Here is a 23,928-nt window from a genome sequence, read left to right as displayed (position 1 = left end):
CTAAAAAGTAAAAATAAATAAAAAATAAATTAAAAAAAAAAGAGTGGGCTCTCTCTGCTCACCCTTTAAGAACATACATTTGTAATGGTGCCCCTTCCCCATCCACATATGAGGAGTTTTAATCATGCGACAAAACTGGGATCCTGGGGATCTTGTTAAAAGGCAAATTATGATTCAATAGGTCTAATGAGGTCTGAGATGCAGCATTTCTAACAAACTGCTAATGATACGGATGCCACTGGCCTTTGTGTCTCAATTGCAGCAGCAAGGTCCTAGGGTAAAACAGCCATACATTAAAACGTGATGAATGAAGCTGAGGGAGATGGGACAGACTTTGAGGCAGAGGTAGCTACTGCATCCCTTTGCCCGCACACATCGGGTGCACTTCTTGTGTAGCACTTATCCCTCCTGTCTGCTCCACTTGGCTGTGAGCAGCTTGAGGGTAAGGAGCCCACCCTTATGACACCAAGTGGCTGCTGCACTCAACTCAGCTATGAGTCAATAAGTGAATGAAGAAATTGATCCATGAAGGTGGTGAATGAATGAAATTCAGGGAGATTGCTGTTGGTTAATGTATAAAAGCCTAAATAAACATAATTCTTAGTTATTGAGTTCACTTTACATATTATAAGTGTCGTTTGGATTAAATACTTTCCTGTGCTTGATAATAAGACAAAAGAACCATTAGGAAAGATTAATCCTGGGCATTCACTCTAGAAATTTAAAGTTCAAGAGTTCTCTTTACTCTAACATGAAAAAGAAAGATTCAGAACTCCCTTCTCCTCTCAAGTGAAGTCTCCTGTCCTCAAGGAACAGTAACTATAGCTCTCAAAACCTCAAAGGGACAATGCTGGCAACATATTATTATAATTAGCATAGATTTTCTTCTCAGGCATATAACAGCTTTATCCCTTGATGCTACTCTAGTATATAAGTTTCCTAAGTAATTCAGGGTCACTTAAAAAAAAAAACTTTCATTGATTTTATGACAAAATATATCAAGTTTTCCAACTGGGGCTTCATATCAGCATCAGCTTGAATGATCAAGTCATGCGGTTTTCACATGGTTCATCTTACTCCATGGATAAACTGGATTACATTTGCCAAGTAAACTACTATAGCAAAATCTGGTTTTATTACTAAGAGTTAGAAACCTTGTTACATTCAGAAGGACCTCTGAAAATCTAAGCTTCATTAGAGAATATTGGGAAGCATTTGTTCAATTTTGATCTATTTACATAACATGATTTTTTTTTCATCGGAGCCTTAAGTTCTAATTCAATTGGTCAGTTCAGGGCCTGTCTTTGTATGGTTCTTTTGTTGCAAAGTTGGATGCTGCATATGGTCAGTACAGTATCTATTTTCAAACTTCTCTAGATATGTTTAAAATGTTAGTTCTGCAGCCTGAATGTTCAAAAATATGGGTGTGGTTTGCTGTGGTCATCTTCTCAATGAAATTATAGGACTTCGATAAATATGGTACCTTACGTTTAAAATAGGGGAAACCATAATTAGGTGTGCTTACAAAAAAAGAAAAATCAGCTTTGATTTAATCAAGTTAACCCAGGTAGTCAGACATATTAACCTTAATCAGTAAAGGAATCTACCTTTTCTGAACTGAATCCTTCTGCTGGAGAGCATACACTCTCCCTAGGCTTCTGAAGAACTTTAAAATCATTCTTTAATTAATATTTTCAACACCCCTGTGGCCTCATTATGCTATAGTTATTAAGCATTTTATTTTCTTAGTCCTAAAGGTTCTCAAAGCAAATACATGTTCTCCAACAGACATTCATGTTTTCTTACACAAGAGATGATTTTCCATTCATGATATAAAACAAATGTTAATTAGGATGATGATTAAGATGGCCCAGACTTTTTCCAAACATTATCATAGTTGGCAGCACTCCACTTTCCTCTTCCTATAAGCCAAGAAACAAATTGGTTAGTCGTCCTTGTGGGTTAAAAATATCTAGTTAAAAGCAGTCGAAGAATATTCACAGCAGCTTTCCAGAAAGACATTCTTTAAAAAGCTCCCTATTTAGGGCTCTCCTAAAATGCCATTGGGAGGGTCAATTCCTACAACCTTTTTGAAAGTCCCCAACTATACCCTTTGATTCACAGGTCACTTCTGGGAATTTTTCCAAATGAAAAATCATAGATGTGCACAAGCTTGGATGTGAAAGCTTATGCATGTCTGTATTATGACATTGTTTATCATTCAAATTTAGAAAGCCTATCTTTCCAAAAACAGATGAATCATGGAGTATTCATATAATGTAATTCTTTAGAGACATTTCTAAAGCTTTAACACAATATTTAAAGATGTGAAATATTTATGCTTTAGTATCACACATAAACAAGTAGATACATTTAAAAAGAAATAAACTCGAAGAGTAATTACCTCTAGATGGTAGGAGAGGGTGATTTGAAATATCTTCTTTTGTTCTTTCCTGAATTTCTGTAGTTTTATATTTTCTGCACTAAATATGTATTACTTTTATAATTAGATTATAAAATTTCTTTCTAAATTTTTTTCTTATCAGTATGTAGTCTTTATATATGTAGAACTAATTAATTTATCGATTAGTAGGAAATAAAAAAAGAGTGGTGAACATAAAGTTAACTTACTATATAGGTTCAGCATTTACTTCTTATATTTAAATAAATTCCTCCCCCTGATAGACTCTCTACCAACTAACTCCAATTTCTACTAGCTGATCCTTTTTGTGAAGACGTCCAGTGATCCATAGTAAATCCAAATGAAAATCCAAGACAAGGAAATAAAGTGTGCAGAGGAAGCTGGCCTTGGCGGTACACCAAGAGGTGGAAACCATTAATACGAATGGATGGAGCTTTCGAACAACAGGATAATGGAAGAGGGAAATGCTATTCAGATGACAGCTGCCAGCTCCTTTTTCCCAACTGTCACTCCCCTACTGCCCCTCCTCTTTCCCCAGCCTTGATTCCCAGCCCACAGGAACGCTGCGGTGCATGTGGCCTTCGTGGTGTTCTCACACGCCAAAAACACAGAGGATAAAAGGCCACTGTGTTGAAAGCTGTGCCTCACAGAATAACCACAGGGTTCAAACTGCTTAAGAACACGTTGCTCCTTTTCATATCAATCACAGTATTTGCCAAGCTACTCCCCAACCGTACTGGGAGGTACAAGGGTGAACATTGTTTAATTGGCTTTGGGAGTCTTTGGAGCTGTGCTAGACCATTAATTAGGGGAATTGTGGGAATTAAATGTGTGATGTGTGTGTCGGGGAGGGGAAGGCTAGTTATGCCATGGTCATGGTAAACCATTTGCAAATGCCCCTTTAGACAAACTTAAGAGAAAGTAGAAGAAAATTGGAAGAAATCACTTCTTACTAAAACAAAGTCCAAGACAGCAGTACCCTAAGTTTTTGTTCAGGTACCTAATCCCTCTGAATACAAATACCATTTAATAATGCTTAACTGATTTATTCTCAATGCTAGAATTTTCTCATCTAGACCAACAGGGAAAGCCCTGACTTGTGATATTGGGGTCTCACACTCAAATGCTTTTATAGCTGTCAGCAGAAAAAGAGACAAAAAGCACTGGGCACATGCACCATTTGCTCAGCACCAGCAGCAGTTGCTAATGTAGAGATAAAGACCCAGATTGCTGGATCTTCTGATTTTTCTAGAGTAACTGGGAATCTAGATTTTTATGTGAAATCTGTGTGTTTTTACAGGTTGACAACTAAAAAGGAAAATTAATGCTTTCTATGAGCAAACAAAATATCTCCGAGGGCCAAAATAGGCCCATGGACTGCCAGTTTGCAATCTCTGATTCAAAAGAACAAGATCTTCACATAGGATTTTCAAAGTTCATGTTACTAAATTTGTCTGTATATGCATAAATTACCATCCAATACATGGACTAGAAAAGAATCATGGATTTAAATTCTAAACTACCTGACCCATTTACCCTAAGCAAGTTCTTAAACTCACTTTGGGTCTGTTTTCTTCCTTTTATTAAAATAGGAATCATATACTAGGGTTTTACAATTTAAATATTTTACTCTAGGACTTAAAAGATCAAATGTATTAATTTTTACACCTCAGACATACTGCTAATGATTTCTTTTATATATGCAAAAAACTGAGGAGAAAGAAAAATCACACAGAAGCCAGAGGATGGAGCTGGAAGCCAAGAGTCCTGTCTCCTTATGATTCAGCAATCAAATAAGAACCTTCTCTAAAGAATGACTAAGAAAACAAGCCTATTAACCCTTCAGGCTCATGAAGCAAGTCCTCATGTAAACAAATTATTATTCTAATAGTTCCAGCCAGACAACTCAGATTCTCATTTAAAACACATGGAATGGAAATATGTCAGCTTAAGACATCTCTATCTGTCTTTAATAACTGGGATATTAATCACATCTAATCCAATATACATTTTAAGATGAGTAACTCAAACATTCAACAGAACTGTCCAATTTAATAAGCATTCTCAGTTTCTGATATTTACTGATTTGCTTTCCACACATGCCAATTCTTATTAGAATGTCAACATCCGGTTTATGAGGGAAATGAGTCATACTATGTCACACTATCCCACCTTCTGAGGGACAAGTTAAAGCAGGAAATAAATGGCTGTGTATGCGTATGTCTGTGTGTGTTGTGTGTGTGTACAGGAAAACAATGCATTCTAATACTGAAGGATCTCAACTTTGGGGCATCATTTTTTTCTGAATAGTGTCTGTGAAACTTTCAGAACCGTCTTATACTGGGTAAAATTATAATTTTGCCATTAAGTTTTATGTTGAAATTATTAATAACATAGAGATATCACTCAATGTTTGTGATTTTTTTTTTCATTTAAAATCTTTCAATTAGTCTTCTGCAAAGACAGCCTCAAGTTAAATCTCTGTATTTTATACCTAACCTAACTTCTTAAATGCTGTGGCATACTTGACCAGACTTCAGGACTGTTGAGAACTCCTAAAAATGGTTGAAAAGTCACCATTAAAGTGGGTATACCAGAAATCTAGGACTGAGGCACCATGTTTCCTTTAGCTGAGTCTGGTTCACCTTCCTTTAGTTTCTTCCTTTTTATGTCTCCACTTCCCTGAACTGGAACAAAACTGTGACTTTCTACCTATAAGATATCTTGTGAGGAATACAGAGTTTCTTTGCAAAGCTGCCTTGTCATGCAATCCAAATTACAGAAAGTTCAAACAGATGTCCTCACTTAACAGATGAAACGAGTCCTCATTTAAAGCTCCAGTTACCTCAGTAGGATCTTTAAAAAAGTGCTCTTTTTGAGGTGAGAAAAAATTCAGAGCAAAGTAATATACTTCTAGGAAGGGAAAGTGTCAGAGAATTGATATGGCAGGCTTTTGTTTTCTTGCTTGGAAAAAAAAAAAAAAAAGTTACTGGCCAGAAGGAAATTTTAAAATTATAGTTCAAGTTTTGCCCGTAGTCTTTGATGCTCTTTCAGGGAAAGCACTCCTTCAACCAAAAGGACAAAGAGTCAAATCAAACCCTGTTTTTCCTTTACTCTTCTACCACTAGTTCAGCGTTCTTATTTCTTCCAAACACACGCCATTCCTCTTCCTACCAATTTGGTAGATCTCGTTTCCAATCGTGATTTGCTAGTCATGGTACTGCAAGTTCTACTTTCAGGCTTCACTGCCTGCTATCAGATCAAATGAGATAATGAGAGAATTCTCATTTCAAACCCAAAACAACCTTTAAATCAGGAGGTCCAGCCACATAGTACCTAGAACAAACTTGGTGGAGTTACTGCTCTGTGTTTCTTACACAATATCAAAACCAAATAATACTAATACATTCTAATTTCATCTCTTCCCCATTTAAATGTTCATTTGGGGATTGGATTACCCTTCACCTTCTCTCTCAAGTCTGAGAGATCAAACAATTACCCATTTAACTTACCATTCTACATTCAGCATTTTACCGATGAGTAACATAAAAACTACAATATATCCCAGACTGGATTAAGGGTAAGCACTGGATATGTTTTAAAAGAACAACAAAACAAAACAAAACAAACAAACAAACAAACAAAAGCACCCTTCAGCCAAATGAGGACTGTCAGTGAAAACTTTAGCCCAGAAAGGGCCAAAAATACAGTGGGTGTCTCACTCCTCCCCAGGTACGCAGGCAGAGCAGCCATCAGTTACCCAGACAGAGGCTATTTCTACCTTCAGAATCTTACTTAACTGAGTCTTTCCAGGTAGGCACTGCCGATGATGGGGTCAGACTTGGCTCTCCAGATGAAGAGCCTTTGTCAGGTGGTCTCCAAACCCTCAATCCACTAGGATGCTAAAACTAAAATCTTACAGGCAGAGAGCATCTTTGGTTTTTTGAAAGACTATCACAAGGAAGTAGGCACAAATCTTTTTTTTTTTTTTGTCTAGTATTTAAACTAAGCACGGAGAGATCAGCTATTCTAAAGCTGTCGGCCTTTTGTGACAAAGTTCTCTATTATCTTGTTCATCTCCCTGCTAATTTCTTAGCAACCTCCCTCAGAGATCTGAGGTCTCTTTTTCTTTTTTTCGGAGAGGAGTTGGGGGAAAGTTCTCAAAGCCATAAGTGTGAGCTGATCAGTCACTTCAGAGAATGAGAGATCCTCATCCCATCGTTTCCCAATTCAAGGCAGTGGAAGACAGATTCTAGCTGTCTAATTCTTTATGAATTAAGAGCTTGGGGTGACTAAACTGGAGAGCAAACCTGGTGTATGCGTGGAGAATTAAAAGGAAAAAAAAAAGGCAGGGAGAACAGGAATTTGAAAAAATTTAATCTCTCCTTTACAAGATACCTGTAATTTACTCAGGGAAAAATCGACCACAAATGTCAAACCTAGCAACTCTTTATCTCAAGTCTCTGGCACTTTCTCCATCTGCTCCAATTCAGAGACCAAGACAAGAGCAAGTAACAAGACCTTCAACTTCTCTCAAATTAACAAGTTATGGTAAGTGAAAACACAAGTAGAGGCAGTGCAAGCCCAGCAGGCTTCTGTTCTTTATTCTGAGAAGGGGAAGTTGGCCTGGAAGGTGACACTGCCTTCTCGCTCCCTCAGTCGACCTGGGCTCAGCAGCCTGTCAGCTCGGCAACTCTGTCTCTTCTTCCTGCTTACTTTGCCCAATTCTGACTTGAACCTGTCTAGAAATAGTGACCAGGCCCCTCTAAAGTTCAGCTGTGGCACCTGAATCATAGGATCATCAGGGTAGTGAACCTGTAAGGCGTTGCCCCGATCCCTTTAGGACTGGAGCATTTATTCCCGCAGTAGCTGGGAGTGTTGGAGGCTGCCCGTTCATGGCTGAATGCCGCTCCAAGAATTACACTTAGAGAGCCACCTGGCTGGAGAGCATTATCTGCTGTGGTTTGGACAGCTCAATGACTGGATAATGGGAGGAACATAAAGGCCCAGCCCCTTTCCTTAGTGCCATCCCAGTTCTAAGCCCATCCCCCTTCCCCTGCCCCCAAGCATTACAGTTAATTCCTCCCTCTGCCCAATTCTGCTGCTCTCATTTCCCTGCCAGCCATTGTTGTCATCAGCAGTCCCCAATAAATCTCTTACATGCAAATTTCAGCATCTCAGAATCTGTTTCCTGGAGAATTGACCAGCGATCATCAGAAACAAAGTGCAAACAGTGCTTCATTATCCTTTGTTGCACGTTATTCATTTTTTAAAAATTTTTTTGGCATAATACGCTTTATTTTTTTAATTAAATTTATTGGGGTGACATTGGTTAATAAAATCATATAGATTTCAAGTGTACGGTTTAATAATACATCATCTATATATTGTATTGTGTGTTCACCACCCAAATATATGGTGACAGAAGGAGATTTGACTTTGGGTGCTGCACTTTAAATCATACATTGTTTACTGACATCCCTAACCCCTGCGCCAGCCACATTCAGACTCTGGTATCCGGTGGGTGCATGAAGGACTGGACGGGCTGCCCACCAGTCCAGTTATAACAACTATACTGCAAAATTTGTGCCATAATTTTAATCCATGCAGTCCTCCCCCATTTTTGCTTGGTTCTGACATGCATGCATTTCATTGACTATGATTTAGTTAAATAACACCAGTCTCACAACAGCCTGGTTCAGATTTCAGTTACTACGGTATATTATATTAGTAATTGCATGAAGGTAGCTCTTCAGTCCACAAATCACTATGTAAATAACAGGTGTGCATCATGACCAGTGACCAGTCGCATTGCCTTTTTCAAAGCCTGTTGTTGATCAAGCACTGAACATCTGAGTAGTATAAATAAGCAAGAGCTGCAGTGATGGTTGGGCCCTGGGGGTTGGGGAGGTAGAGGAAGGACAGCAAGAAAGCAGGACCCGCTTGGCCAGATTGTGGTTACTGGCAGGTCTCTCCCTCAAGTGTAAGTGTCTTGAAGGGGTCCAGGGTCTCAGAAGTGTTCTAGGTACGTTAATCCATCCACCTTCAGGCACCAGAAAGGTGGGACCAATACCAAACCCATGTATTAGTTTCCTAGGGCTGTTGTAACAAATTACACAAACTTAGTAGCTTAAAACAATACAAATTTATTATCTTAACAGTTTACATGTCAGAAGTCTCAAATGGGTGGCAGGGCTGTGTTTCTTCTGGAGGCTCTAGGGAAAAATTTACTTTCTTGCCTTTTCTACTTCTAGAGGCTGCCCCCAGTCCCTGACTCGGCCAGTGCTCCTCACTATTCTGACCTCTGCTTCTGTCCTTGCAGCTCCTCAGACTCTCACCCACCTGCTTCCTTCTTATAAAGCCCCTGTGACCACACTGGGCTCACCTTGATAATTCAGGATAATCGCCCAATTCAATATCTTTAACTTTATCACATGTGCCGCATCTCTGCTGATATGTAAGGCAACATATTCACAGATTCTAGGAGTTAGAATTTTGACATCTTTGGGGGCCCTTTATTTTGCCTATCACACCTCATTGGATTTTTCCAAATGATGGTACTCTCCTGAACAGTGACCTCCATTTGGCTGCTGGAAAGGCGAAGCTGCCAGAAAACATCTGTATCTGTATCTGGACCCTCTGGGAGAGGACAAAAACAAAGAAATGCTTTCAACTGGTGCCCCTGTCCCTGAGTTAGCTTCGCCCAAATGGCTGCTCAAGCCTCTCATCTCTAGATATGTTCCACATCAAAAAGGACCACTTTCCAGTAAACTCAGGAAACAGGGCATTCAGAGTCTCCTTCACCAGACACTCACAGTGCATACTGGCATATCAGGGGTCTTGGCAAGTCCTGGAGTAAAGAAACTTATTTAATCATGAATTTTAGCAATTTATCTTTCACATAACATTTCATGGGACACTGTGGAAATGCTGCACTAAATTGTGCTCCAACTCTGGTCAGCACCATGGAAATAGCTCTGCAGGAAGTCCATGCACCTGTCAGTATCCTCCTAAGAGCCTAAAGGGTGAAGCTGAAGTGCGCCTGCTTTGAGGGACTGGTTCTTCTCTTGCACCAGCCCTCGGGTGCACTTCGGCAAACCCAGAACCTGCCTATTGACTCACATGTACAAAATATATGAAGTGTCGTATGCTTCAGGTACCTTAGTCCTGCCTGGAGACTCATTTCCTGGAGAGCCAGGGATTTTCTTTTCCCTTCCCTTGACTCTGGCTTTCAAACTAATGGGGAAAAAATGAGCAGGAAATAACGTGTCACCAAATAGACTCATGGGTTTTGCTTTCCTCTCATACCTGTCAAATCAAATACTTAGGCAGATTGCCACATGAAAACTAAAACATTTTCTCCTTCCAGCAAATGGGCTGCTAGTATCAAAACAGAGAAGAGCGCACTCATTTGCCTTATTGTTGGTGTGTTCCAGGCATAGCCTAAAAGCTGTATTGCATGCAATATTTAATTCACTGTAGTCTTTATCAGGAATCACTGAAAGTTTTGGAGGAACCACAGAATCTCAGAGTCAGAACAAAACTTAGAGATTGCTCATTTGATTTTCTTCTGTAACCCTAAAATCTTCCACCAATATCCCTAATTAAGAGGCTTTTCATGTATGTTTCACACATTTTACAACCAGCATCTACCTCTCAATTACTATTCAGTTGAACAAGAGGCCCAGGTAACTTGCCAAGCCCAGGGCAGGCTATGAGCCTCCTCTCTGTGTCTGAAATGCCTTCTCTCATCTACCACATTTTTTATAATAACAATAGCAAATACTATCTCATGTCTACCATATGGTAGACACTGTGTCAGGCCTTTTAATTGTCTTATTTCATCCAGACCACAGCCCTGTGATGTAATATTGCTACTTTATACAAACTAACACACAAAACTATTTACTGAGTGTTTTATGGTAGTTTCTGAGTATTTACTGATATTATTCACTGAGTATTTTCCCCATTTCAGATACTAAAATGCTAAGTACTTTACATTTTTATCATCATGTCTATGATTAGATGTTATGGTTCCTCTTTTGCACATGAAGAAACTTGAGGTGTGGTAAGACATTCACCCGCTGTCACAAAGGTAGCAAGATGCAGGACTGAGATCAAAACTCATGAGTATCTTCTACTCCTCTTTCACTTCTTCCTTCTCCCTGTTGTCTTTCCAGAGGGGTCCTCTGTGTATCTCTGAATTCACAGAGCATTTGTTCATCATTCCACTTTTGTCACTTGTCATAGTCTACATAGTGCTTAATTTCTCCTTACTGAGCATCTCTTATGCTACTTTGTACCCCTTAGTATGCTGCTCATAACACACACTATATAAACATAAACTGGCTTAGAACGAATCTTATAGTAACCAAGACTGGCAAGAAAACATGCTGTTGATCTCAGTTGATCTCTTGTCTGTTTCAGGAAGCAGCTACACAATGACATTTAGTACAGGAGATTAAACTGAACAGTTTGTCCTTGATGCTTGTTGTAGTAGCTACCATGGGACTGAGTGACTGTTAGATTGAATCCTCTCAGATCTATTGGCGAGGAGAAGATTGGAAGAATCTCTGAGTCAGAGTCAAATCTCCAACATCTAGCCAACTGCCTGGCATATAGTTGTTGCTCAATAAATATATTTTAAATAATGACCAATTATAATCAAAGCCATGTCCTAGATACTTCGCATTTAGAAACTATAATCTCCTATACCTCTGAAGTAATTCTTACAAATAATTAATCTAGGAAGTAGCTTAAGTTCTTCAAGTAGTCCTAGTTGATAATGATAAATAATGGTTTTTTGGGGATGGATTTGGCAAACTGAGTTTTTTTTTTTTTTTTTCTTTTTGAAAGAATAATTCAAAGTTACTCATTGGGAGTTTAAGAAGAGAATCCCAATAGAGAGAGAACTGTGAAGTAGCTCCAACTAAGAGCCCCACACCAGTTGAGGGGAACAAAGGAATACATTTGGGAAATATGACTCTCTTTGTAATATGCACCTGGGACATTTGAAGTCTGTGAACAATTTATGAAGAAACTATTTCACCTACATCATAATAAATATCTTTCAGCTAAAGCATACCATCTTTCGACTGAATCTCTTGAACTCTCAATACCAAATGCTGATGTTCTACAATGATCAAAACAAGATCTGAACTGAAAGATTTTTTTTAAAGTATCATATTGAAAAACAGAAGACTCATTCAGAGTCTTTTCATTCATTAAGCCACCGGGGGCCTCTCCAGGGGCTAAAGAATCCACATGCAGGGACTACCCAGAAAGCCCTGGCAGGATTGGTGGATTGGGGGGTGAGGGGCAGAATGAAGGGGTGGGTTGCCTGATGGCCTAAGGTACACTTAGAAAAAGAAATTAAATTTTTTCAAGGGGGCCTGCATCACCAAGTGCAGGAAATTAAAATTTTTATTCTTTCATCCTGAAGGCCATTTTTCCAAATATAAATAAATAAAATACATAAAGGTATATTAAAATATAGACCTATAGAGAAAACAAGGAGAGAGATAAGGCATCCGATACTCCTAGTAAATTCAAAGAGGAAACAGTTTTCAGCTGGGCAGCTTGAAAACTGTGCTGAATTTAATTAAATTTGTCACCAAGTCAGTTCTTCGTAGACAGAGGAACAAAATTAATGTGGATGCTTAATATAGTATGTCACCTGGTTTAAATATATGAAGAAAGGAAAACTTTCCTACCAGAGCCATTTCCCAAGGTCTCCTAAAATTCTAAACCTGGAAACTACTCCAGGGAAGCAAATGGTTCTAGTTTAAGTTGCTCTGTAGTGGCTGCCTGTCTATTACGTGGAAGAAGTCAGGCCTAGACTTAGCAGTATGAGTACTGTGGACAGTTAGAGATGTCTGCCATGTCATTATGATAAGAGTGATGGCACATGTAGTACTTAACTGCATCTCCTCAGTATACTGTGCCATACTATCTAAGTCTACACAATCAAAATTTCAGTGGCTCATACAATGTTTTTAGTTTTCTTAATGTTCATTAGTCACATAACAGATATCTTTATTCATACCATAAAAAATATATAATTATACACACACATTAAGAGATACTAAGTTTTGTAGTTCTAATGCCAAGCCTTAGTATCAACATATATTTGCAATGGGAAAGAAAGAAGGAAGGAAGAAAGGAAGAAAGAAAGAAAAGAAGGAAGAGAGGAAGGAAGGAAGGTAGGGAGGAAGGAAGGGAGGGAGGAAGGAAGGTGAGAATAAACTTCAAGTTCCCCAAATTTAAAGAAACATCAAATAAAATTATCAGCCCAGTAAATTTATAAAACATCTTTAAGTGACAATATGCACTTTACTAATACCTTTATTTTCCCTTCAATGGAATTTTAACACATCTGAAAAAAATAAACATTATAATTTCAGGTAACTCAGTTGATGATAGAAAGAGGTTTAGTGTTTCACTGGAACCAACTTTGGAGAAACAATTTGAGTACTTCTGCACCTAATGATGCTGTGTTTAAATTGCTCTAAACATTCTTCTTATTGCATGATGCTCTGGTCCTACCCACAGGCTGTCTCTGTGGCAGAATTACCCAAGATGGCTTGAAGTAGAATCCAAGCCCACTTGTGCAGCCCCTGGGATGCTCACAGTCTGCTGCTGTGCAGAGACCTTGGCAGGCCCAGCTCTCAGCCTTTCTCCCAGAGGCGGCAGAGCTTTTTCCTCCATCTGCCACAGAAGCCAGAAAAGAATTCCAGCCACACCCTGGAATCTTATTTGCCTGGTCCTCTATATCTGGTCAAGCTGCAGGGATTCATAAACAGTTTGCAGCATCTAACCTAACTGCAGTGGAGGGGGAAAGGGTCTCACTCTCTATAGGCAGAAAAAGGAACCTGAGTGTATTTAACATATTTTATCAGAAGCCAGGGTCTTTAAAAGTCTTTCTCATGAAAGCTATTTTTGCAAGGTTATGGTCATGATGTTATTAGGTAACAAATTTTTTTCTCTATTAAAAAGAAAAACACGACATATTGAAGACACTTATTTTACACTTCGATAATAGTTTAACAGAAAATCAGGCAGAACTTAGTTTTGTGTGGCCTTTGCCAAGTTATGTAACTTTTTGCAGCCTCAGCTCCTCAAAACTGTAATATAGGATTTTGCAGGATTCTTTTGATGATAAGGTAAAGTAGTGCATGCAAACTTAGCTGTGCTTGATGCATGGCTAATGCTCAGTGTAGTATTAGCTCCAGGTGATACTGTTCGATTTTCTTCTACATGCTGGTCCCCATGGGAAATAAATTCCATGGGTTCTGTTTTTCAAAGAAAGCAAATGACAGTATCTTTCTACCAAAATAGATTTCTTGTAAGGAAAGCATGCTTTTTCTTAAAGATGCCAAATTAATCATTTCTCTTCTTATTTGTATAGCCTTGAAAAGAAATTGAAAACCTTTCCTTTCAGCAGTACCTCTTCTTCTACTCTTTGAAAAAATAAAATTAAAAAAAGAAAAGAAAAGAAAAAAAAGAATCCCAATGGAACCTGTCTATGGCTGATAATTCCAATTCTCTTCAAATAGATTTAAAAAAATCTTTCTTGGGTATCTACACTGTGTCCTGTCATGCCAGCCCAAGCCACCTCATACCAGTGCAACACATTTTGATTGCTGGACTTTTCCCAAATAGATCAGGAGCATGGCAGAGATGGGCTAACTGTTCATCAAATTATTCCCTCTTTTTCTTGGGCATATGACTGGAAAAAATTTCCTGGCATCCCTTGCACTTAGCTGTGACTATGTGACTAAGTTCCTACCAATAATGAGATGTGACTGGAAGTGATGCATGTCCCTCAAGCCTAGATAACACTCCCATGTACACCTCTCCAGCTTTTATCATTCTGCCCTAGTTTGATGAAGATAGATCCTGAAAACTTGGAAGCCACATAGAAGATGGCAGAGCTATAAGACGGAAGGCATCTGTGTCCCTGATCACTGCTTGGAAGAAAGCCAACTGCAGCTCAAGCACCTCTGTTCCAAATGGTGAAATTCTTTCATCATTTTTGAGCCATTCTAATTTTTTGGACATGTTTGTTATAGTAGTTTGTACCTGAAGCATCTGGAAGTTCTGGTATTTTTGCAAAATTATGAAGTACCAATAGATTATTTGTAAAATAATGAATCTAATTATTGTGTGCCAAATCAGATGCTAGCTCATAAAATAACCAAATAATCTAGAACCAAGAAGACTAGCTTCTACATAAGTAAACTATCAGAGGTTTAAGAAAAATGTTCTTGAAATCCTTGAAATATAGAATCTTCATTTCATTTAATTGTTCTATGACACAAGAAAAATCTGCTATTGCTTGACTTAGTGACAAGAACATCTTGATTCAGCCTTTCATGGGAGTATAATTTGTGCCACAGCATTAGTACAGATAGACATTTCTGACAAGTAGACATTTTTGAGGGGGTTGTTTTAAAAAAGATCAAATTGGAGAGAACTGGAGTTTTAGCTATAAGCTCCTGTCTATATTTAGTAAACAGATTAGGATCACGTTCTTAACTTCAGAATTGTGATTATATTCCATTATGAGATGACTACAGAGAGTAATTTGTGTTTTAAATAGATCATAAAACATATTGTTTTATTTAATTGTTCAAATGTATAGAAATATGCATCTGTTCAGTGTACACACAGGAAATACATTAGGGCACATTCTCAAAAATTTAACCCTCAAGCCAACCCTGAGAAATTCAAGCCTCAACCCCAACCTAAGTCCAATTAAGTAAATTATTTATTTTGTTGTCCAAAGTATAAGAGACCTAACATAGTTTAAAGCCATACAGATACAAATGTAATGCCAAATGAAATTATTTACTAGTTATCAAAAAATGATGGTGTTGATACAGTAAAGACCTTATAATCAAATGGACTATCAGTGGAACTTTTGGAAAACTGCCTTAGGTCATCACAGATGTGAACCTGGACCCAAATGGATTATAAGTTACTTACTAAAAACATCTCTCAAATCAATCTATTCTCTCCATCTCTATTGCTCTCACCTTCATCTATGTCACCACAACTCACCTGGCCTTCTAAAATATTTGCTCTCCTCCTGGGCTCCTTGCTTCCACTCTTGCCCCTTCTCCAAATCGTTCCCCCACAAGAGATCTCCAGAGAGATCTCTCTAAAGCACATGCCACATTATACCACTGTCTTGCTTCAAATTCTTTCATGTGTCTGCATTAGTCTTAGAATAAAGTTGGAACTCCATCATGGCCTGTCATGCCTTACCCCATCCCAACCTATCCTAATACCAACCTCCCCATTCCCTTCACTGAAACTCAACTAATCTCTTGAATATCCTAAGTTCTTTTCCATCAGGGCTTTGGGACTTCCAGTTCTCTCTGCCTGAAGTACTCTCCCTCCAGCTCTCTATATTGTTGGTTTTTCTTCATCCTTCAAGTAAGTCTCAATTCAGCCATCACCTTTCCCAATTACCCTCTTGCTCTGTTTATTTCCTACATGGCACTTATAACATTCTATAATTTTATCCTTTATTGTCTGAAAATCTGGATACTCTATGGGAACATGAACCTTTTTTTTTTCTCTTTTTACTACCTTGTTTCAGGCATCATATCCTCAGAGACCTATGGATGGATGGATGGATGGATGAAATGTATAGGCAGTAGATAATTTCCATATTTTTTGTCCCATGAACCGTGCATTAAAAAAAACTGTGTTATCACATTTGACAAGGAGTGCTACTGCCCTGTCCTTATGGGGATGGTTATAGGGCAATCCCAATTTCTGTTCTCTTAACTCATCTCTCCTGGGAATACACAGAAGTTTTAGCTCTAAGGCTATCCATATGGCCCTTTACATACAGTGAGTTTTAATCTTAAAGGAAAAATAGCCAAATTGGCAAAATCGATAATCTGAAGAGGATGTGTCTTAATATTTCATAATCTATTATATTTGGGGACACAAGGGTATTCTGGCTTTGAATTTTAAGCTATTCAACTTATGACAAAGCTCTTTCAGGAAAAAGAGAAAGTTATCTTAAAGTAGAGTAAAACCACAGTCTGCTTCCTTGGGTTTCCATATCTAAAACCATAGCCCTTTGGAGAAGGACAGCAAATCAAACCAACAACTATGTAGAAGTCCAGGACACTTTTCACACTTGTTTATGGCACTGGGTCAATCTGACAGAATAGCTAGTTTCCCCAGTTCTGACTAAATGGAAGAGAGCCATGCCTACAAATAGTTTTCCCAAAAGTTCCTCTGCACAAATCATAGGAAATACAGGACTGGATCTGGGCAGGGCCTCTGGAAATGTCAGGGCATTCTCTCCACACTGAACACCCCTGAGAGTGCCAACAAGTGTGACCACACTTTTCCCCACTTTGAGCCATGACAGAGAAATGCTATTCCAATCCAACTGAACTGATGAACTCCATTCCGTAGCGCAACAAGAGAAAACTCAACAAGCCCCTGCAGAATGCCTGCCAAGGAACTGCACACTGGCAAGGGGACATCTGCCTGCATGGAGGGTGTTTACAAGATACAGTCCTGCCACACATGTGGCAATGGTTACCACTGTCAGGATGTTGCTGGGGTCTTTGCCCAGGAAATCCCACACTGCTCTCTTCTTGAAGGCTCACAGGAAAAATTCCTCCCAGGACTTGGTAGCAAGGCAACCTTTGCTTCTATTGAGGATTTAGCCTTGTTTTTGGTTTGTTTTACCTTTTGGATACTGTTATTATTTTGACAGATCATATTTCCTCTTTGCTCTTGGAAATCCCAGGGACAGATTTGCAACCCTCTGCAATATTATGACATGCATTCAGATGTTCTAACTGACTTCATCTTATTTTCTTACATTTGTTTTCCCTCAATTGTGATTTAACTACTTTTTATTCTTTTGTATTGCATATACTTTATAAGTGGCTTCAAATTCTTTTAGGAATGAAATAGGCTATTACTGCACAGATACACACAGTGGATTTTACACCAAATCTTTAACAGCCCTAGAGCCTGTAAAAATACTATGTTGCCTCAGACAGAACTGGGTTTGAATTCCAATTCTGTGGATTCCAGTTATGTGATTCTGGGCAAGCCACTTAATATTCCCAAGCTTCCGTTTTCTCCTTTTCAAATTGAGGATAAAGACATCGACTTTGTATAGTGGCTGTGAGAAACAAAGACAATTTATGGAGAGAGTTGGTACTTAGTAACTACTAGGTAAATAGTATTCTCTATTATTATTAATAACTATGTAGACTGTTAGCAAAGACTATCTAAAGGCGATGTCTGGAAAATACAGGGTCACAGACACATGGAGAAGAATGTCATGTGACTATGGAGGCAGAGTTGAGTGAAGTATCTACAAGCCAAGGAACACCAAGGATTGCCAGCAACCACCAGAAGCTAGAAGAGGAGAGGAAAGATTCTTCCTTAGAAGGTTTGGAGGAAACATAGCTTTGATTTCAGACTTTGATTTCAGACTTCTAGACTCCAGAACTATGAGAGAATAAATTTCTGTTGTTTAAAACCATCCAGTTTCTGGAAATTTATTACAGCAGTTCTAGAAAACTAATACAATCACCTCAGACTCCTTTTCCCAGACACTACCCCAAACTCAGGCATTGCTCAAACACTAAAAAAAAAAAAAAAAATCCTAAAATTTGGCGCGTGTGAGTCTTCTGTTAGTCTAAAAACAGCTCACTTAAATTTTTCCATAATAATGCCTTTCTTTGCTCTTTATAAATGTCATGAAACCTTATGACCACTGACAAGCTGATAGTAATTAAAAGGAAACACTATCTTCGTCTGTGCAATGGCAACTCTTTTTAAAATATTTATCCTAGACAAGAAGACATTTCTGTTCATCACCCACTCCACTCTTGTCATTTCTTCCTAGACTACAGACACTCTCAGATGTGGTCTGGAAAGAAATCCACATCTACTCAGTGAGTAAAGGGGAGTGTGCTGGCAGGTGACATTTTTCATTGCCACCACCTGAAACACTTAGTATAATCTCAGCGGAAAATCCCATTAAGTTTCAAATGGGCTAAGAGAAACAACAGTGGAACAAGCAGACGGATGGAAGCTGTTCTAGGAATCCCAAAACTGAGGGTAGGTTTTAGTGACAGTGCTTATTTATTTATTTATTTATTTAAGTACTTTTTCTACCATTTTTTTTTAAAGAGCTCAAATTATTCCTTTTCTTAAAATTTTAATTTTTTTTAAAGAGCTCAAATTATTACTGTTTAGGAAGTTACTATGTGTATAACCTGAAGCTGTGCTATAAAAGAGAACCAAGGGTAAGTTTTTCCAGAGAGCCTCCCTGAGGGTGATATGATGAAATGACAGCTACTGGAGCATCTAACACAAAGAAATAGCAATGTCGGGAAAGAGCGGAGAAGGATGGTCTTGGAAACTCTCGGCAGTTTTGCCTCATAGGTTAATACCAAAATTTGAGATACATAAGAAATCACATGCAGCCTTTTATTCAACAAGCAGTTAGTGCCTTTATGTAAGAGATGCCATGGAAACAAAACTGAGTAAGACACGTTTCTTATCTAGAGAGAAGGATATATGAGTCAACCAAACAACATGAAACTATGTGTTACCAGTAGAATGGAAATATGACAGCGCTCATGACCTGACCAGTCTCAGGGAATCTCAAAGAAAAGCAATGGAAGTAGGAAAGGACACTGAATGGACGCCAGAGCTGCCATCTACCAAACTATGAACTCTTCAACTATTCCAGCACCTGACTTGTCCTCTCCATATCCCTAAGCCAAAATAACTAAGCCACAAAATAATGGCTTCTTTATTTTCTTTCAGTCATCCAACAAATAATTATTGAGTACCTACTGTGTGCCAGGTGCCAAGATAGGTACCTGGATTCTTCTGATTCAGGTCTAGTGACCCATTTATCCTGGGCCTCATATTCACTAAGGTTTCATAGTATAGATTTTTAAATATTATTTCCAAATGATATCATATATACAATCACAGAAGATACACTTACAGGATTAAACTTCAAAGCATATCACAATTTTTATATACGGTTTTGGCAACTTAAGATAATACACACACACACACACACACACACACACACACACACACACACACACATGTATACAGAGTGTACTGAGTAACATGGATTATCATACACATGTACTGAGTAACATGGATTATCAACATGCCCCAACTCCCAAACTGCGTATCACCCACGGCAATGATCCAGGTCTCTTTTGATTTCTTTGGGTTCTGCTGAGCATTCAAGAGGGAGTAGCAAACAAGACAGTTGTTGTACTTGCACTCATAGAATTTAGTGTTAGCGTGGAGACAGAGATGAAATAAAGACACATACCAAATTGATAACTAGTTACTGCATGAGAGGACAGTGGCATGATGTGAAGCTGAGCTGGAAAGCAGAATTTTTGCTTTATCTGAAGTGCTTGAAATTTTACAATATGGGTATCTCTATGTATTACTTGTGTAAACATTATACATTTTTACATCAGGCACACCATCAAGAGAAGAACAGCCAGGAAGGGGACTAGAGGATATGGCAGAAGCTGATACCAATGTGGTCAGCAATGAGAATGAGTGAAAAGTCAAGTTGTTGAAGCTTCAGGGTTGGTCTGGAGCTACTATAGCTGCATACAACTTTGTGGTGACTGTTGCGTCCATGTCCTGTGGGAAGCACTGTCAACATGGACTCAAGGCTTTCCATCCCTGAGCTCTCCACTGGGCTCAATCACCTTCTGACCCCGCAAATGTAATGGATTACTTTCATGTACTGAGTAACATGGATTATCAACATGTTATTCTCAAACACCAGTTTGAAACTTGCCTTTCTATGAAGAGCAATAAATCTTACCAGAAGATGCCAAATGCCCCACAGCTATCTTGTCTAGACTAAAATGTCTCATCTCTATTTTATTAAACAAATTGTGTCTTGCCCATTACCGTAAACCTTGTAATCCTTGTGGATTTCCCACAGTTCCATCAACAACAGGGAAGTCCCTGCTAATCAGCTTTCCCTGCATGGAAATGATCTCAAGACAAGCTAGAGAAATAAGAACCAATATCATGGAAATGTTAGCCATGTCCACACATAGTCCACTAATGACAGACAGGGCAGTTGTGACAGACAAATTTTGGGCAAAAATGTCTCCTTATACTGTCATTCTTTTAAATTTTCTGATTATATTTTGAAATATATTCAGATTGTATGGCTTTTACAGAACAGAGGCATGACCATTAACTGATTATCCAATAATCCTTCTGATCAGAGCAATTATGTGTGCGTGTGTGTATGTGTATGTGTACTATTTTGTTTTAATACGGCAGGTGCCCTCTTTGTAGTGTGCAAGGTTATTAGGGATATGTGTACAAGTAAAGCCAGCACAGAGAAAGACAAGTGAATGCATCTCTGTACATGAATGTGCAGTTAATAGAGGAAAAGCTTCCTGTAGAGGGCTTCACATCTGAGTTCTGCTCTAACAAGTCAATGGGAGCTTGCATGGTGAATAGGTTGCCAGATAAAACACGGAATAAATTTTGAATAAAAAATAAGTGATTTTTATAGGTACATCCCAAATATTACATGGGTGTTCTGTATTTTTATTCGCTAAATCAGACAGTCCTTCTGGTGGAAGCAGGGAAGACATGTATGTCAATCATCTTTCCTTCTTTGTCATGAATATTGTAAACATCAGTATCAATTAACATTTATAGGACATGGGAGATAAGGTCCATGCTATAGGGAAGACCTATGAATGATTCCTGCTACCTGAAAAACTCAGAACATACCTGCTTCTTCAGTTGTGGCCTCCTTGAGATCCTGAACTATACCTTATTCTTCCTTTTTTAAGATCTATCCCAGTAATTGGTATGTGCTAGATGCTGAACCCTTCTGAATAAATGAGGATATGATAAAAGATGAACTATTAAAGGAGGAAATTTGGGGTGAGGGGAATTTCTGTACATGGCAGAAAATACAGGTAACTTCAAGATGATTGACAAGAGCCAAATCTCCAACTACTTCCATCACCTATGAGCAGAACCTCTTAGCAGAGTGGTTAAATTGAACTATCTTTTAGCTTTGTTAATATAGTTGAACTGTCTCAAACAAGTGTAAAGTATACTAAACGCCCTGGGTGGGTGGGGGTTGGGGAATAGACGAAATTGAGAGATCAACACTTATACAATTATTTACTTTTTAAAGCCATATTTAAGGAGGACAAAGCATTGCAAAAGCCCCAGAGGGGAACAAGCAGTTCTGACTGGGACAATTCACGATGTCTTAGGTAGAAGTTATATGAGGTGTACTACATGGTATGGCCCTCAGAGGGGCTTTGCACTTTATAGATTCTGTGTGTGTGTGTGTGTGTGTGTGTGTGTGTGTGTGTGTGTGTGTGTGTAATCATAAGTCTATGTGTACATTTATATAAACATATGTATTTTTAAATGAAAAGTTGCAAGAATAGTTCATTGAACTCCCACATATTCTATTTTATTCATATCAACTGTAGTTGATATGATCTGAGTCTGAGAGAAAATTCACATTTCCTTTTGAAGTACTCTAGCATGGAAATGTTTAAGTAAATAAAGTAGTATTGGTCCCAGTGAAGATGTATAATAATTTTTGTTTTTTAATGTACCTTATTTTAAAAAAGTTTGTTTTATTAAATAAAAAATACTTGCTAACTACAGAAAAACTTTAAAAACCTAGGTAAATAAAGATGCAAAAATAAGAATCACTGATTATTTTTCTGGTCAGAGATAATGACAACATTTATAGCATATATACTTCTAGATTTTTTTCTGCGATACACGTATATTTGTTATAGCGAATATGGTATCAGAGTCTACATACTACCATGTAAGCTTCTTTTTAGGCTACAAAGTGAATCTATTCAAGTGACCAAATCAGTATATTCCCACATAATAACTTGTACTGCTTGTACAGAAATTTTAGCTGATGAATTACTTAACCAAATACCTGTTGCTAAACATTTAAATTGCTTTCAGCTTTTTGTGGTGATAAACTTTTCTAACAGCTAATTTTTTAAAGACATTCATCATTATTTCTTAATCATAAATTCCTGGAGGGAGAACTACTAAGTCAAAGATTATGTATACTTTTAAGGCTTTTGATATATATCACCATCTTGCTCTTTACAAAGGTTGTGTCAACTTACATAAAAGGTCCTCTTTTTCCAATTATTTTTCCAAGTTAGTCATCCCACAAAATCTGTGAAATCAGATATGTATATGTTTATATATATATATATATATATATATATATATATATATACATACATGCTTATATATATATATTTATATATATATATAAAATATAGAATAATATATGTAGTAAGGTTTCTTTTCATAGGAAACCAGTCCAAAAAGAAAAATTTTAAGAAATCTCACTTGTCCACAATTAGCCTTGGGTGCTGTCAATTGATTTAGACAAGAACATTTTAAGCGAAATTTTCAATTAAAGTCACCATATTTTGGAACTGTGGTTGTTTACCATTCTAAAATGACTTTATTGAAAATTAATGTATTTCTTTTTTATGAAGATAATTAAGCTAGCCTTATTTAATGACATCCCACTTCACGTTCCTGGAGACAGGAATCCATTTGCCTTGACCATAACCAGAAGAAGGTTATTTGGTCAAACAAAGTGAAAACCATAAATGTTAAATAGCCATCATTACCACAGTAACACTGGTCCAGGTGTAAAGCAGTTTGGCTAAAATGGGTTATCACCTACTCATATACCTCCTCAATAAAAACGAAACAGGAACAAACAAAAACCATTACAGCATCTAGAACTTCCAAAGAAGAAAAGATAGCCAAGCAAAAGTTTTAAAATACTAAACCATATCCAAAGGCACAGCAAATGCATGATACTATAAGACAGAAGTTAATAAAGCAGAAAAACATTTCTCAATATACTACTCCCTTGAGGACTTTGATAAATGATATCAGAGCCTGTGAAATGCTAGGCGGGATGGGAAGTGCTGGTTCGGTTTTAACTAAAGGAAAGGAGAGCTCGAGAGTATCAACATTTTCTAACGGCAACAGAAAACCAAGCCGGCTTAGTCTTCTATTTGATAAGTGCCATGCTCAATTGACCAACTCTGTTTTTCACCTTTTTTGAGACCCAGAAAAATCAAATAAAAAGAAAATATCCAAATTAAGAAGCTTAATTTAACAACGTTGGCCCTATAATCAAATAATTATAGTCATTTGGTCAATGTCTATGATTAACTCAGTGAAATGAGATGTTTGGCTATAGGGCCAGTACAAAAAAAAAAAATTCTTGGAGGATCATTTTCTCTTATGTAATAGTGTTGGATGAGTGAATATATAGAGTCACTCAGTTCTTTCCAAAATACTCTGCATCAGTCTTGTTATGATGATTCTATAGTACTAGGATGGATCATCCAAGCATCTATGATAACATAATGGTAATGCTTTGCTCACTTTTCTAAAAAAAA

At 37.8% G+C, this 23,928-nt stretch overlaps 1 protein-coding gene across 2 annotated transcripts in view; it reads right to left on the bottom strand.

The window, feature by feature from the left end:
* MOB3B (MOB kinase activator 3B) overlaps window positions 1–23,928 on the bottom strand; it is a 182,321-nt gene that overhangs the window by 152,934 nt on the left and 5,459 nt on the right. The window lies entirely within an intron of this gene.

This window comes from Pteropus vampyrus, unplaced genomic scaffold, assembly GCF_000151845.1.
Source record: "Pteropus vampyrus isolate Shadow unplaced genomic scaffold, Pvam_2.0 Scaffold619, whole genome shotgun sequence".
Taxonomy (NCBI): Eukaryota; Metazoa; Chordata; class Mammalia; order Chiroptera; family Pteropodidae; genus Pteropus; species Pteropus vampyrus.
The sequence above is the reverse complement of the archived record's forward strand: the minus strand, read 5'-3'. Positions and strand labels throughout refer to the sequence as shown.